General features: G+C 41.2%; 1 protein-coding gene across 3 annotated transcripts in view; it reads right to left on the reverse strand.

Annotated features, from left to right (window-relative positions):
• Positions 1-15,193, reverse strand: part of ACER3 (alkaline ceramidase 3) — a 69,190-nt gene that overhangs the window by 51,587 nt on the left and 2,410 nt on the right. Inside the window, exon 1 of one of the 3 annotated variants that reach the window (XM_034759129.1) lies at positions 7,651-7,875. The exons of the other annotated variants lie outside the window; for them this stretch is intronic. The gene's annotated coding sequence lies outside the window, so the exon portion shown is untranslated. Of the gene's footprint in view, positions 1-7,650; positions 7,876-15,193 lie in introns of those variants that run through there. 3 annotated transcript variants of the gene reach the window in all.

Below are 15,193 nucleotides of genomic sequence, written 5' to 3' on the forward strand. Positions count from 1 at the left end.
CAGAGTTTCACCATATCTGCAAACAATCCAACAAAGACAATAGGCAATTCAAATTTCTATGGAAAATTTGAGAAGTCTATTACTTTGCATGTGTATTCACAGAACAATTTTTCAGTCCTTCAAACATATATATAAACCACCACAAGTGTACATGGCGCCGAACAACAGTTTCAGTCATGCCAAACAAAGATATGACAGTCTAAAGATGAGCCTGAAGAGAGCACATGAAAGGAAACTGAAAGATATAAACGGGTACAACCCAGAACGGAGCTTGGTGTTAGCTGGAATATTTCGTAGAATAAATGGGTTCCCATAAATTTGCAGAACCTAGATTTTATAAACCTTTAATTCACTTTTGAATTGGAAAGTTACTTCTACAAAACATGTGAAGGAGAATGTGATAGGATAAAGTAAATGAAGCTAGACAATTAAGTCTGTTTTCAACAAAATATATGGCCATTAGAAAAATCTAAGCATGGAATAAAAATGGCACTAATTGTAACACATTTAGGGCAACAAATGCAGGGTTTCCAATGAGGGAAAGGTACTAAAGAAGTTAAAAAAAATACCTCATTAAACTTTTGGCATTTCTAAATTACCCTGGTATATATATTTGTACTAAGGATGAATGAGAGATTTATGAATCATGAGGGTCCTTTCCACTGTTAAAATGTTCTCTTCCTCTCTCTCTAGGAAAAGCCATCAATTTTGACTCTAATGTAGTGAAAATAGTAAGTTCAAGTAGAGTGTATGTGACAGCGTGGCAAGGACACTTTTGCAGTTAACTTTTTTTTAGTTTTAGATTTGTGATCAGTAACAATGAACATCACATTTCTTCCATTAAAAATCTGTATTGTATCATACCAGCACTTTAAACTAGAAAAACAGGCAAGGCAGCAGCATTTTTAAACAGATCTTTGAAAAGGAATACCAATTATTATTACAAGTAACTTCTAAGTTTACTTTAACTAAATGATTCAAGAAAAAAAACAACAGTTTTACTTTGCATGTCTGACAGCATTTTGCATAGTCACCGTCAATGTATTTCCATTTGTGTGGATCTTGCACATAGCAATACGGAAAAGAAAACACAAGTATGAGATTGTGAAATCAAAGATTGGGTGGAAGGTGAAGTGCCTGAATCTTCTTTCAGTCTGTTTATTATCAGGCCACAAGTGACTTAATCTTGTCACTTTCAAAAATATGTCAAGTTCTAAGTACTTATTTTTCTAATCAAACCTTTAACTTTTGGCAATCCAGTCAGAGCTGCAGTGCAAGCTCAGGGGGTCTAATATGCTTATGAAGAAAGTGGGAAGAATGGCGTGTATTCAAGCACACCAGAAAGAGTGGACACCTGCTTGTGCCTAAAAGCTGGATTAAGTTCACTGTATCATTTGGGGGCGGCCCTCTCTTAGAGAAAACTTCATGTGATGCTCTGCGGCAGGCAGAGGTTTCTTTCCATAGGGAGCCGGATAAATGGAAAGGAGAGGGAGAGAAGGGAAAGGAAACAAAAGGGGTGGGAGGTTAATTATGTGGCATGGGTGACAGAAGGGATAAAGGGCATGGAAAGAAAGGGATAAAAAAAAAAGTGGGTGGAGACTAACATATGCATGGGTTTGAAGGGTAGGATGAGAAGCTTCAATATAATTCAGACGGTGAGAGACCTGTAGAGGGTTTGATAAAATGTGTTGTTTTTTTTTAAAGAATTAGAAAGTCAATAGCAATTTACTTGTAATACAGGCATAATTTCTAGGGCACCCATCAACATGATATCAAAGTGCCAACAGGGAAATTAAAATTGGAATCAAACAGCAAATTTCTGTTGTATATACGATATTTTACCATTCGACCACGCTGAGCAGTAAACACAGCTCAGAATCCTTGAAAAGCTAAGATCATTACTAGATTACCAAAATACAGGCATCACTTCATAAATTCTTCAGGAAAAAAATCTGCATTTCTTCAATTCACGAACTTGTATCTTTTGCAGTTCTCTCACTCGTATCACCAGTGCAACAGCCCAGCAAGTAGCTTTTCATTTCCACAAGCCATTTTTAAATATAGAGTATCTTATATTTAGCAGACCACAGTGACATATACAGAATGAGTCAGGAAATCCTGTATCCAATTGATATTTCAGGAGGACCTCAAGGAGATAGAATAGAGTCACCCAAAATGGAATCTGGCCAGTGTGTATCATCAGTAATTTCCCTTTTATAAAACGTGCCCCAGGAACTTCAATGACCATGAATACTCAGGACCTTTGTTTTACTGTCATCCAGACATACATTGCAGCGTTACATTACGCTGGAGCACTGGCTCAATACTGACTGAGGGAATAGTGTTAACCACTGAGTAGAAACAGCTAACTTCTTGCACCCTCCATTTCCCAGGGAGGTCCTCCCATTCATATTAACTAGGCCTGTTCTTGCTTAGCTTTGGTAATTTATTGTGATTACAATCCATGGTGGCACCCAGCTGCACCTTTTAGTAAAAGCAACCTAGATAACATTCAAATATACCATACAAGTCTTTTAAATAGTAGTCCTGTAACTCCTGTGTGTAGGAAAACAGAGAAAATATTGAAGGAAACAAATTAGACAAACGTTAACTGGACCATATAAGCAATAATTGGAAACTCACTGAACCCATAAAAATGGGTAATGAGAAAAAATAATGGCTAGAACTAATGGGTTACTATAAGGAACAGTGTTAGATCTGGCTTTAATGACGAGGAAGAAATTTAAACAGCAAATTAAAGGACTGCATAAATGGAATTAAAATAGGAAGGCAAACACTGCAGAGAACCAAGAAATTATACAAAGATCCAAGACATACCATACATCATGGAGGTATATCCCATCCCTATACAGTACTGGGTAAGTACCGTATTCACATCTTGGCACTGTATTGTAGGAAAGAGATAACTGGACAGAGATCAGAGAATAGTAAAGGAAAGTATCAGGAGTTAAAGGGATGTTCTTAAAAAAAAAAAAAAATCAAAAGAGCTAAGTATCTATACCTTAGCTAAACAACAATTAAAAGGGAATGATATAATAGTCTACACATTTGGAAGATGTGAAGATCAAGGAGTGAGAGGAATTCTTTGGGTTGTTACATGGGGGCATTTTAACTAGCAGCAATTAAACAAAAGTAAAAAAAGATAAATGTAGGTAGAATTTCCAGAAAGTGAGCCCTGTTATGCCCCAGAAGAGTCTCCTAGTGGGAAGCCCTATAACTTGGAACAGTTAAAACTAGACTGGACAACACACTAGACATGAACTGCAGAGAACAATATAGCACCGCCATGGAGATGAACTGGATGAGGCATGAACACAACACCAATTCTACCACCAATGGCGAGACACGCGAATGCTATGAGTACACTAAAATTCATGCTAGGTCTCAGACCTGACAGGAATAGCTAGCTGTTTCCGAAGCACTTGGGGGAGGTTTAAGTGCTTGGCCTGCTAAACCCAGGGTTGTGAATTCAATCCTTGAAGGAGCCACTTAAGGAGTTGGGGCAAAAAAATCAGTACTTGGTCCTGCTAGTGAAGGCAGGGGGCTGGACTTGATGACCTTTCAAGGTCCCTTCCAGTTCTAGGAGATGGGATATCTCCATTAATTATTATTATTATTAACTTCCATCCAGAGTGGATGAGAACAGATATTTTTAAATTTAAATCAGATTTTCTTATTTAAATCAGATGTTTTTATTGAACTTAATATTTTTTCTTTTTAAAAATAAACCTGTTTAAAATGAAATCTGAATTTAATACAAAATACGCTAAGCCCTAAACTTCTTATAAACTTTTAAAACATTTACATAAAAAAATAAATATTCTGAATCCATGAGCCTCTATCAAAAACTGAGTTAAAAACTGCTTTCCTATATTATAAAGAAAGAATCAGGGGAAAAGACATCTAGCTTTTGAGGTCAAGCTTTATAAATATAGCACAAAAGGTCAGCCTAAGTAACTTAGTAGATGTCACCTAGGAAATGTCATCTTCAAGATCCTGAGGGTATGTCCACACTACCCACCGGATTGGTGGGCAGTGATCGATCCAGCAGGGATCAATTTATCATATCTAGTCTAGACATGCTAAATCAACCCCCGAGCGCTCTCCCGTCAACTCTTGTACTCCACCGCTGCGACAGGCACAGGCAGAGTTGACGGGGGAGCGGCAGCAGTCGACTCACCGCGGTGAAGACACCACGGTAAGTCGATCTAAGTATGTCAACTTCAGCAACATTATTCACATAGTTGAAGTTGGTTAACTTAGCTCGATCGTCTCCCAGCCCCACTCTAGTGTAGACCAGGCCTTAGGCAAGCAGGAACTTCCACTCCAGTCACTTTCACATAGGCATATTTGAAAATTTTCCCAGGAGGACCTGAAATAATCAGTTAATTCACTGACTACAGATAATTTCTCTAATATATCATACAGTTGTAAATGTGAAATGTGTTTTGATAATAGAAGTTTATGTAGTGAAAACATGTGGTTGTTTTATTTAATAAAAATAAATTTCATACACTGTTGTGTGTTTAATTAAATTCCAGTTACCATCCTAATATAGCTTGACACAAATCATGAGCAAAAAAGTTAATTATCTAGTATAAAAGCAATATATCATTCATTTTCCAATATAAGAATCTGAAAATATTAAGCTATATAGTTGCTTAAATAAATATATATCATTAAAGTGTACCCTCTTAGGTCGATCTAAGCTGCTTTATGTCAACCTAACTCTGTAGTGTAGACCAGACCCTAGTGTAAAGGCTCTACTTATTTGAATATCAACATGTTTTAATGGCTATATCAACTAATGAGAATGCGCCTTTCTTTAGAAAATAACTGAAGTACAAATGGAAAAGTTGATTAAAAATTGAGGCTTTCCACCTGGTGATTTAAATCAATCTATCCTGCTTTCATCCTTTTGTGCATTGCTAGCACTATAACTGTTCACTTGCACTCATTTCTTTTTCTTTGATTTAACACGACACATACCAAGCCCAGAATTTAAACCATCAGACATTTCTTGGTAAGAAATTGATATTCTAAGTATCACAAATATGACAACTGTGTTCATGCTGCAGTTTAACACAAATTGCTGATATTTACTTGCTGATGGTTTTAAAATACTTTTAGATAAAAAAAGTTTTGAGTGCTTACATGATTCCCATCACAATAGTATCTGAACACCTTATAATCTCTATGTATTTAGCCTCACAATACCTCTGAAGTAGGAAAGTGTTATTATTACCATTTTACAGATGGCCTGAGGGACAAAGAGATCTACTTAAGATCACACATGAAGTCTGTGGTGGAGCAAGGAATTGAACCCCAAACTCCCAAGTCCCCTGCTATCCCGGGGGAGAAGGTGAATGATAGGATAGGAATGTTTTTAGGAGAGGAGGAATAGCTGTTCAGCTTCTTCTACACCTAGAGTGAGAACTGATGGGAAGCCAGAGAAGGTTGCAATTTTAAAGGTAAGAAATTAACTTGGTATGGACAAAACTTTTAGCGATGGGGATAGAGGGGAAAGTATGGATTCAGAGAGGTCTTAAAGGAACAAAAATCAGAGCCTGAAAAATTTACCAACACCTACTACACTCAGGATCAAGACTACTAGCAAAAATATAGTTGGGCCACCACATACCCCACAGCCAGACACCATGCAGTTTAAAGGAACAAGATAGTTTATGTCTTATAATGTACAATTTAGTTACTTCCATGTCTGGTTCTGCTGCTTTCCCAAGCAGCAGCAGAATTAAATTGACCTGATTCGTGTTATTTTTACTGTTGCCTACCAGTTCCAAAGAGGAAGCATAAAAACAGGCAAGACTGATTTGGTTTTCACTCTGCTATGAAAATCCCATTGTAGTGTGCCTCCAGGGAGGGAGACAGGATCATCCTTTAAATTTGGACATCAAAAATGAGTTAGATTATATGTATTACCTCTCTTCCATCTTTCCCTGGACACTAAGGCATGGAGAAGACTTCTACCAAAACAAAGGAAATGTCATTCGCTAAGATCAGATGACCACTATGCAGAATTTGGTGAGCTAATGGCTGTCTAGCAGATCTCAATATAGGAGACATGACTACTCTACCCTGAGAATGTCAGTGCTCTTGAGAACTGGCCTGAAGCTTAACTGAAGGAGGAATGCTATGACAGTTGTGCAGACTACCTGTCCAAAGTAGAAGTACAATACTGGGTCTCATTAGAGAAAGCTCACGTCAAATAAAAAAGCCCTGGTTTGATTGGGATAGTAGCCGTCATGAGGCCCACTCTAATAGATAGGAAAGGACAACACTTTCTGTAGGGGTTTAATCTGGATAGCGCGATAGGGAGCAGAATGAGGCTCCAAAGTCATGCTCTATGACCTCATGGGGTTTGAATAAGGTTGATGCACTAAGAAAACATTTAATGTTGAGAGCTATACAAAACAATCCATGCTGTGTCTGGTATCCTCCACCCGCTACCCACAGGGAAGTGGCAGCTGAATTCCATTGTCAAAGGTGTGGCAATTGGCACTGGCTGTATAGACTCAGGAGTGATCTTCCATCTGGTGCGCTGCTCTTCGGGCTTCATTTTCCTCATGAAGATGGGGGAGAAAGGCTGCTTGCCCTAGAGCCAGTTCTCTTCCCAGTCCTGCCTGGCTCCTCTCCTGCCGGGGGTTAACACCTTTCCTTTTGCCTGTGGCTTTTCCCAGCCTCCCTTGCTTGCTGAAGCCTGCAGGAGCACCAACCGCTGCAAATGCCTCAGAAGGAGAAGGAGAGCTGAGGGGGGATGGTCTCCCTAAAAATCAAAGACTGCCCTGGCACAAAGCTGGGGATTACACATTTTTAAAACAGAACTGCCAGTCTAAAAATTGGGAATAAACTTTGGAATTTCCCTCCAAAAAGCTGCAGCAAGGAGGGCTGGAGGAGCCACTGGCCACAGCCTGGAGACAGAAACAAATGATGGGAACTTCAGAGGGAGAAGCATTCCTCAGCTGCCAGTGACTGACAGGTCTAGTTCTTCCCACCCAGCAGGCACAAGTACCCACTCTAATGGACCTGAGGACCATAGCATGAAGAAGAGAGCAAAGATTCTACAGAAGTTAACAGCACTGATTCCCCACAGTCCCCTAGAAAAGATTCCTACTTGCCAATAAGGAATTCATTTGTCAAATGTTGATAATATTTATTGTATCGTACTGAAATCTGTTAAGACCTCCTGAACAAACTTTGATGGATCCTGAGCTAACACAAAAGCAACGTACTCCTGAGGTCCCTAATCCCATGGAGGCGGTCCATCTGTTTGTCTCTCTCCCTCTCCCATATATTCATTTACACACACACAAAACCTTACATCTGAATGGACTCCCTGTGACTCCAGTGGGACTCAGCAACATGATCTGCCTGCATGCAGGCCACCAAAAATCAGTGGCACTCCATTCAGATGCAAAGATCCACGCTCAGAGATCCTTCTGCTGGACTGCTCTACAGCTAAACCTTAAGTCTGCCTACGTTACTTGGTGCTCTGAAAAATTTTGCACCCTGTGTACGGTAGTTAGGTCAACTTAAGCCCCACTGTAAAGGCACAAAAAACAAACTGAAGACATTTGTGTGTCTTTCAGTAACAGTAATTATAGTTATTACCTGGAACTATAGAAGATAAAGAATTATACAGGCGTGTTATTAAGTCAGCAGTGTTCCTTTAACTTCATTCATTTTGCATAAGTGTAAAATTCTTAAATTCTTTTTGAAGGTGCAAATTCATATCATTCCATCCATAAGTCTGTGGGTGTTGGAAGTTTTCAGACAAGAGAATTAGAACAGTGGCGTTTATATGATTTAACATTTGGAGTGACAGCTGCCCAGATGCCAGCCACATAAATGTTGAATTTGAAGTACTAAACATGCTGTAATTTGGTGCTTTAAGTAGCATTAAAGCATTTTATTGCCACTGATTAACTACGCAAATATTAACAGGTAAACACAAATGGCATACGCTCATACCACTTATTAAAGCCCTTTCAGCATGCCAGCAATGGCAGATAGATGAAAACTGATCAATATATTTGGACTTTCAAAAAGCCTTTGACACAGTCCTTCAAAGGAGGTTAAGCAACTAAGTAGTCATGGGGTAAAAGTGAATTAGAACTGGACCAAAGACAAAAAGGGAAGGACTAAATAGTCTGTCAACTAGGCAAAAGTTTAACAGTGGTCTGCCAAAATGTTTTGTGCTAGGGCTGGTGTTTAACATTCATTTGTGACCTAGAAAAGAGAATGAACAGTAAAGCGGCAACATCTGTCAATGACAAAATAATTAAAATCAAAACTAGGGAAGACCATGAGGAAATGAAGAGCAGTTTCTTAGCTTGCTGCTCTAACTACATTACCCCTTCTTTGCTCCCCCACAATTCACTGTTAACATATGCAAAGTAATGCAAATCAGACAAATAATTTCAACTATTCATACAGGTTGGTCAGTTCTATATTAACTTTAACCACTCAGAAAGAGAGACCAGGCATAATCATGGATAGCTGTAATCACATCTTCTCAATATGAAGTAGCACTCAAAAAGGCAAACAAAATGTCATGGTAAAATAAGTTAAAGTTAAGACCAGATTTCTGTTTAATGGTCCACTCTTCTAAATGCTCTAAAATCTACACGGTTACCTGGATTGCCTTAAAATTTGCTGTCCCTTATGGGGTGCAAGATTCTGCTAGTGATCCACATTTGGGGCCATTTCCTGAGATACAGCATTTCTTACAGTTGAGTGATTCTAGCAACCTTTTGTTGCTCACATATAGAGATCAAACGAAGACTCAGAATTGCGTCAGGATGTCCAATGCTAGCGGGTGACCAACGGAGTACAAGGCACCAAGCAGACCTTTGGGCAAAGTTATTTGTAAAAGATTTTGCTTCTGTTTAGAATATCAGAAGCCTCACGTGTTAAGACATGATACACTAAAGCTACTGCACTACGCATTTGCAGTAAGAAAGGCTAACTAGCTGGAAAACAACATCTACAGTGCAATAAACTACCCAAGGCTGGCCCATGTCAACTGATTTGGGCTCGCAGAGCTATAAAATTGCACTGTAGATGTTCGAGCTCCGGCTGGAGCCTGGGCTCCAGGACCCTCTCCCTTCTGGAGTCCCAAAGCCTGGACTCCATACCAAGCCCGAACGCCTACACTGCAATTTTATAGCTCCGTGAGCTGGATTCAACTGACATGGGCCAGCTGTGGGTAGTTTATTGTACAGCAGACCTACTCTTTGTCACAAGACATGAATTGCTCCAATAAAATGTCACAACATCAAATCTGAGCTTCACATCAGGCACAGAGTTTAAATTCAACGCAGGGTAGAAATCTGAGGCAAATATGCAGGCATGTTGCTCCAGTGTGCCTGTCTCAAGGGGGGATTCTTATTTTAGGGAAATACCTATTTTTTTTTAAAAAGAAAATTAACTATACAAGCAAATGCTCTCTGAAAGAGTGATTGGGGTGGAAAAGTGGGGGAGGGGTTGGGGAGCAAGTGATGGGGAGAGGATATGGACTAGGATATATACTAAGGCAGGGTTGAATACTGGAAAGGGGAGATGGGGGTGAGTGATAGGGGATGGAGAGAATAGGGGCAGGGGCGCCTGTCAGCCCCATGTTCTCCTCCCATGTCTGTACACCCAACCCATCTACAGGAATGTGACCCCTGACCCTTTCCTGTCCTCCCTCATGTGAGGCAGATTCTGGAGGGCGTTTGCCTATCTGCGGGATTGAGCACCACTTCCTACCCCATATGTGAGCTGGGATCTGGGGTCACTGCCCCTCTTGTTTGAGTCCCACTCCCTGCCCCCTGTGGGTGTGTACACCAGGACTGAGGGCCTCTGCCCATCTATGGGGGCCTGACTACATCCCTGTTCCCCCTCATGCAAGCCACATTCAGGGGGCTTGCCTTTCTGGGGGTGTCTGAGCCCCTCTCCCTACCCACATGTGATCCAGACTCTGGGGAAACCCTGCCTCTTTGAGTGGAGAGCTTAGAACAGGCATGCTCGGAGCATGCATCAACAACACGGCTAACATGGGGTGAGAAGCTGAGAATGGATTTACTTAACTTTACTCAACTTTCAGGGATTGGCAAACTTTTTGGCCCGAGGGCCACATCTGGGTATGGAAATTGTATGGCGGGCCACGAATGCTCACAAAATTGGGGTTGGGATGTGGGAGGGGGTAAGGGCTCTGGCTGAGGGTGCAGGCTTTGGGGTGGGGCCAGAAATTAGGAGTTCAGGGTGCGGGAGTGGGCTCTGGGCTGGGGGGGGGGGGGGGGGGGCCCTGGGGGGGGGTCGGGGCCCGGGGGGGGTAGCTCAGGGGTGCAAGCTAAGGGCGGTGCTTACTTCAAGCGGATCCCGGAAGCAGCGGCATGTCCCTGCTCCGGCTCCCATGTGGAGGGGTGGCCAGGCGGCTCTGTTGCATGCTGCCCCATCTGCAGGCGCCGCCCCTGCAGCTCCCATTGGCTGTGGTTCCCAGCCAATGGGAGCTGTGGGGTTGGCGGCAGCAGCATGCGGAGCAGAGCCCCCTGGCTGCCCCTATGAGTAGGAGCCAGGGGGGGACATGCCGCTGCTTCTGGGAGCTGCGCGGAGTGGCCCCGACCCTGCTCCGCAGCTGGAGCACCGGAGCAGGGCAAGCCCCAAACCCCACTCCCCAGTGGGAGCTTAAGGGCCGGATTAAAATGGCCCGTGGGACAGATGTGGCCCACGAGCCGTAGTTTGCCCACCCCTGCTCTATGTCCTGGTTTTCAGAAGGTTTGTTTGCTGAACTCTATGTTCCGGAAGGACATGCACTATCACCAGGCAACCCTGACTTGGTGTTAATACAGTTTTTTGCCACTTAGTAAAAACTGAGATGAAAAAAATTGCGGAAAACATGGTAGTGCCATTACATACATGGATGTCTTGCCCTCACCTTGAGCTGCATGCACAGTTCTGGCCATCTCAACTCAAAAGAACAGAAATAAAAGGTATCAAACAGGCAACAAAAGTGATTAGAGATATGGAGAGAGATTGAAAAGACAGAGTTTAGTTTATAAAGACAACAAATAGAAGGGGATATGATAGAAATATGAGAAAACAGATGCCGCAGTGAAGTTAAATTGAGTGTTCCAACTTACCCACTCACAATATAAAGGGGCATTCAGCAAAACAGAAAGGAAACAGGTCTAAAACTGATACAGGATCTTTTCTTAAGTATGACGTAAAAATGCTGTACCAATGAGATCAGAGGCCAAGAAAGCAGTAGGATTCAGTAGTAGAAGTCAGTGGGATTTAGATAAAGGGTCGACATTCACATGAAAAATGAGAATATCCAGAGTAACATGGGACAGGAAAACGAACGTCTATGATGAATACATACCCTTGTGCATCAGGACATAAGCCACCCACTAACAACCAAGGGCTAGGAAGAAATTTCTCCTAGAGGTAGATTAGTCATTCCATAGTGGTCTATAACAAGAACCATTACACCTTTCTCTGAAGCATCCAAAACAGATCTACAAGAGGTGGACCACTTGTCTGAACCAACATGACAAATACTATGCTTCTAAATGCTGTTTGCATGCTAAATAAGGATGCTGGCATGCCTCTTCTTGTGACAATTGTTGATCAGAAGCAAAGAGAACATGTCACTAGTCCAATTTTAAAGCCTGTTCCCTGACCTGCGCTAATGCTGTCCCACCTCTTGTCAAATCAGAAGTCATGTTTTGGATATTCTCTACATGTGTTGATTAATAAGTAATACTGAAATAAGGATAGAAGAGACTTGCAAATCTGAGAAGTGATCAAGATACAATTTCAGGTGGCTAAAAATCGCCAGAGAGCTTTGATTTGAAAACAGATAATTGACTGTATAACTGTTCAAGATGCACCATTTCCCTCAGCTGAGGGTCCTGACCTCCCTAGGGGCATCATGGAGAATTTCTTTTAGCTTTAAGTATTAATTTAAATATGGGAAAGTTTCCGTTTTTTACAACATAATTGCTAAATACATATCTCATGTTCTCTAAGACAAACCCTTGTTATGTTCATATTAGCGGATGACAGAGAGGGAACACGACTTGTCAAGCTGATATTCGAACCAAAAACAGGGGACATGGTAATGTAAACACCACATGGGCTCAATTAATGTGAAGCACCCTGGTCTCTAACCATCATCTTTAATTAGAAATAAGGAGATGACACACACAACAGAACTTAAGATTGAATGGCAAGCCCAATATTTTAGGGGTGGGTGGGGTTTTTTTGTTTGTTGCTTTGGTTTATTTACAAAGTTTACAGAGTTTGCACAATTCAGTGTGCGAGCACTGGGGGCTAGAACGGATTGGTTCAAAACAAGTGCTTCAGTATTGTGTTGTCCTCTCACACACAAACAAGTGCCATCAGCACTGCACTTTTGACCAACTCTAAAGAACGAACTAGTATGCACGCAGATTAGACCAACAAAGGGAATAAAGTACAGTTAGAGGTAAAGGTCCCTTTAGGCTTCAAGGTTTTAAAAAATAATTGCCTTTCAAGACCTTTGTTTCTTTTTTCTCAGGCGGAGGAGAGACCGGGAGCATTTGGAGTCTATTTAAATGAAATAAAAAAACCCAAAGATTTTATTTCCCATTGGTATCAATGATCCAACAAGCTCTGCCACAGAATGCAGATATGGAGGAGAAGATTAAGGGAGTTGGAAGATGTTGGAGAAAGAGTTGTGGAAAAATCAGTCAGGTAAGTGGATAAAGGAAGGCAGAAGGGAAATTTTATTTTGGAATTGAACACCAAAAATATCCCAGACAGGAACCTTTGGTTTCGAATTTATTAAAACAAACAGTGTATACTACATGACCTCACAACTCTGAATACATAAATTTGATCAGCTGCCACCATTTACTACTCGTTCAGAAAATGAATAGGAAAGAAATACACGTAGGCTTCCGGACCAGCACATGAGCACAATGACTCAGTTTGTACTGAAATTAGCATATCAAAAACATTTGCAAAGTGGCACAATGACTTGAGTTGCAAAACAAGCCAACGTTTTTGGCTCTTACAGTGTTTTAGTAAGCATGGTTCACACTTAAAAATTAGATCAACACGGCTATGTTGCTCAAGGCTGAAAAACGTCATGCCTTGAGAACCATATTTAGGTCAACCTAACCTTCGCGGTAGACACGGCTAGACTGAAGGAAGAAGGGTTTTTTGGCAATGCAGGAAGCCTCTATGTTATAGCACTACAGCAGCACAACTGCAGCTGTGGTGTAGACATGCCCTTAGATAAGTACAGTAAAAGCTTTTTTATCCAGCATGTTGGGGGAATGGGGGGTGCCGGTAAGTGAAAAATGCTAGTTAACGAAGAGTGAGGGAGTTTGGGGGGTAAGGGGGGTGCAGGGGGCTCTGGGAGGGAGTTGGGTGCAGGACAGGGGTTGGGGCATGGGAAGGGATGTGAGGTGCTCACCTCGGGTGGCTCCCCACAAGCGTCAACCAATGCCTGAGGACCTGACAGGCAGCTCTGCACACGCTTCCCCCGTCCACAGGTGTTGCCCCTGCAGCTCCCATTGGCCACGGTTCCAGGCGAGGGCAGCACGCAGAGCCGCCTAGCCGTGCCAACCGGACTATAAACCAGACTTTCTATAAAGATTAGAAATGCCGGTTTATAGAGCTTACCAGTTGGTACAGGGCTGGATAACATGGTTTTTACTGTAAAAAGAACACATGGTTTAACCCTGACAGTGTCCTGCAAGTTTCAAATATCCAATGGCTTCTTATAAATTATTTGGAATAAAAACTAGATACAAAAATTAAGAAATATTGTCACTGTAGTGAGGGGCTCTCCAGTGCTTGTAACACATTGGACATCCTGCTTTTACAATCTAGTATAAAAATTGGCATACCTCTACCTAGATACATGCAGGTTTACTGAAGAAGTCTTGTGCCTTTCTACCTAATGAGAAATTGCTAATTTGTTACCCAAGAACATACCACTCATAACAAACTTTTTTCTCCTCCATAAACAACATAATTCTAAAAGCAAGCACCAATGTGTTTTATACTGCTATGTAATTGTTAATGCATTTGCATATTGGTCTGAGGTTTTTTTATATATCTGGTATTATTGCAAGTAATATCTACAAATAAAACAACAAAGAAGAGAAAAACTTTTATTTTACAGTATGCTTACCTTGTGCATTTGAGTTTCAAATAGGATGTGATAGTAAAAATCACAAAGACTGTCAGGGAGACTCAGGGACACATACAGAATGGAAAAATACTTCCAATTCATTTTTTAAATTCACTAGATAGCGAAGAACTGACAATTTTAATATCCAAAATAATTAGATACAAATAAGGGACTTCAGAAGAGCTATAAACCAAAGGTCATGAAAGATCCCATGGTTCTTTTATGAAGGACAGGTTGTTAATCCATTTGCTCTGATTTAAATTACAACTCTAGTTGATTCATTCCTCTAAAACTGAGCTTTATCTTTCCTCTGACCCTCACATTCAGAACACTCTCCACTACCATGATGTCATCTTTGTCTTCTCTTTCTTTCTCTGCTTACTCATAGGATGTAGAGATGGAAACCTATTAGTTCACCCTGGTCTATCTCGACAATAATGGAAGATTATTCCATAATGTACATGGATTAGACCAGGGACTCTCCCAAACTTTTTTACTGGTGACCCCTTTCACATAGCACGACTCTGAGCGAGACACCCCCCCCTTATAAATTAAAAACGCTTTTTTATATATTTAACACCACTATAAATGCTGGAGGTAAAGTGGGATTTGGGGTGGAGGTCGACAGCTTGTGACCCCCCCCCCCATGTAATAACCTCGCAACCCCCTGAGGGGTCCCAACCCCCAGTTTGAGAACCCCTGAATTAGACACTAGTAAAATCTAATTTTACATTTGTAAAAGTAATGGAGCCTCCTCCACTTCCCTGGAGAGATTATTCAATAAACTATACCTCGCTATCAAGGAGCATGCAGATGTTCAGTCTAAATTTTTTTCTTTTTAAATTTTATCCCGGTACTCCTATTTATATCCCCGTTTACCATGCTAAATAATTCTCATTCCTTCTTGGCGTTTACACCCTTCAAATCTGTGTAGATTTATGTCCCCTTCATCAAATTCTGCTGCTTCTTTACATCTCTAAAATT

Source organism: Trachemys scripta, chromosome 1 (assembly GCF_013100865.1).
Source record: "Trachemys scripta elegans isolate TJP31775 chromosome 1, CAS_Tse_1.0, whole genome shotgun sequence".
Taxonomy (NCBI): domain Eukaryota; kingdom Metazoa; phylum Chordata; order Testudines; family Emydidae; genus Trachemys; species Trachemys scripta.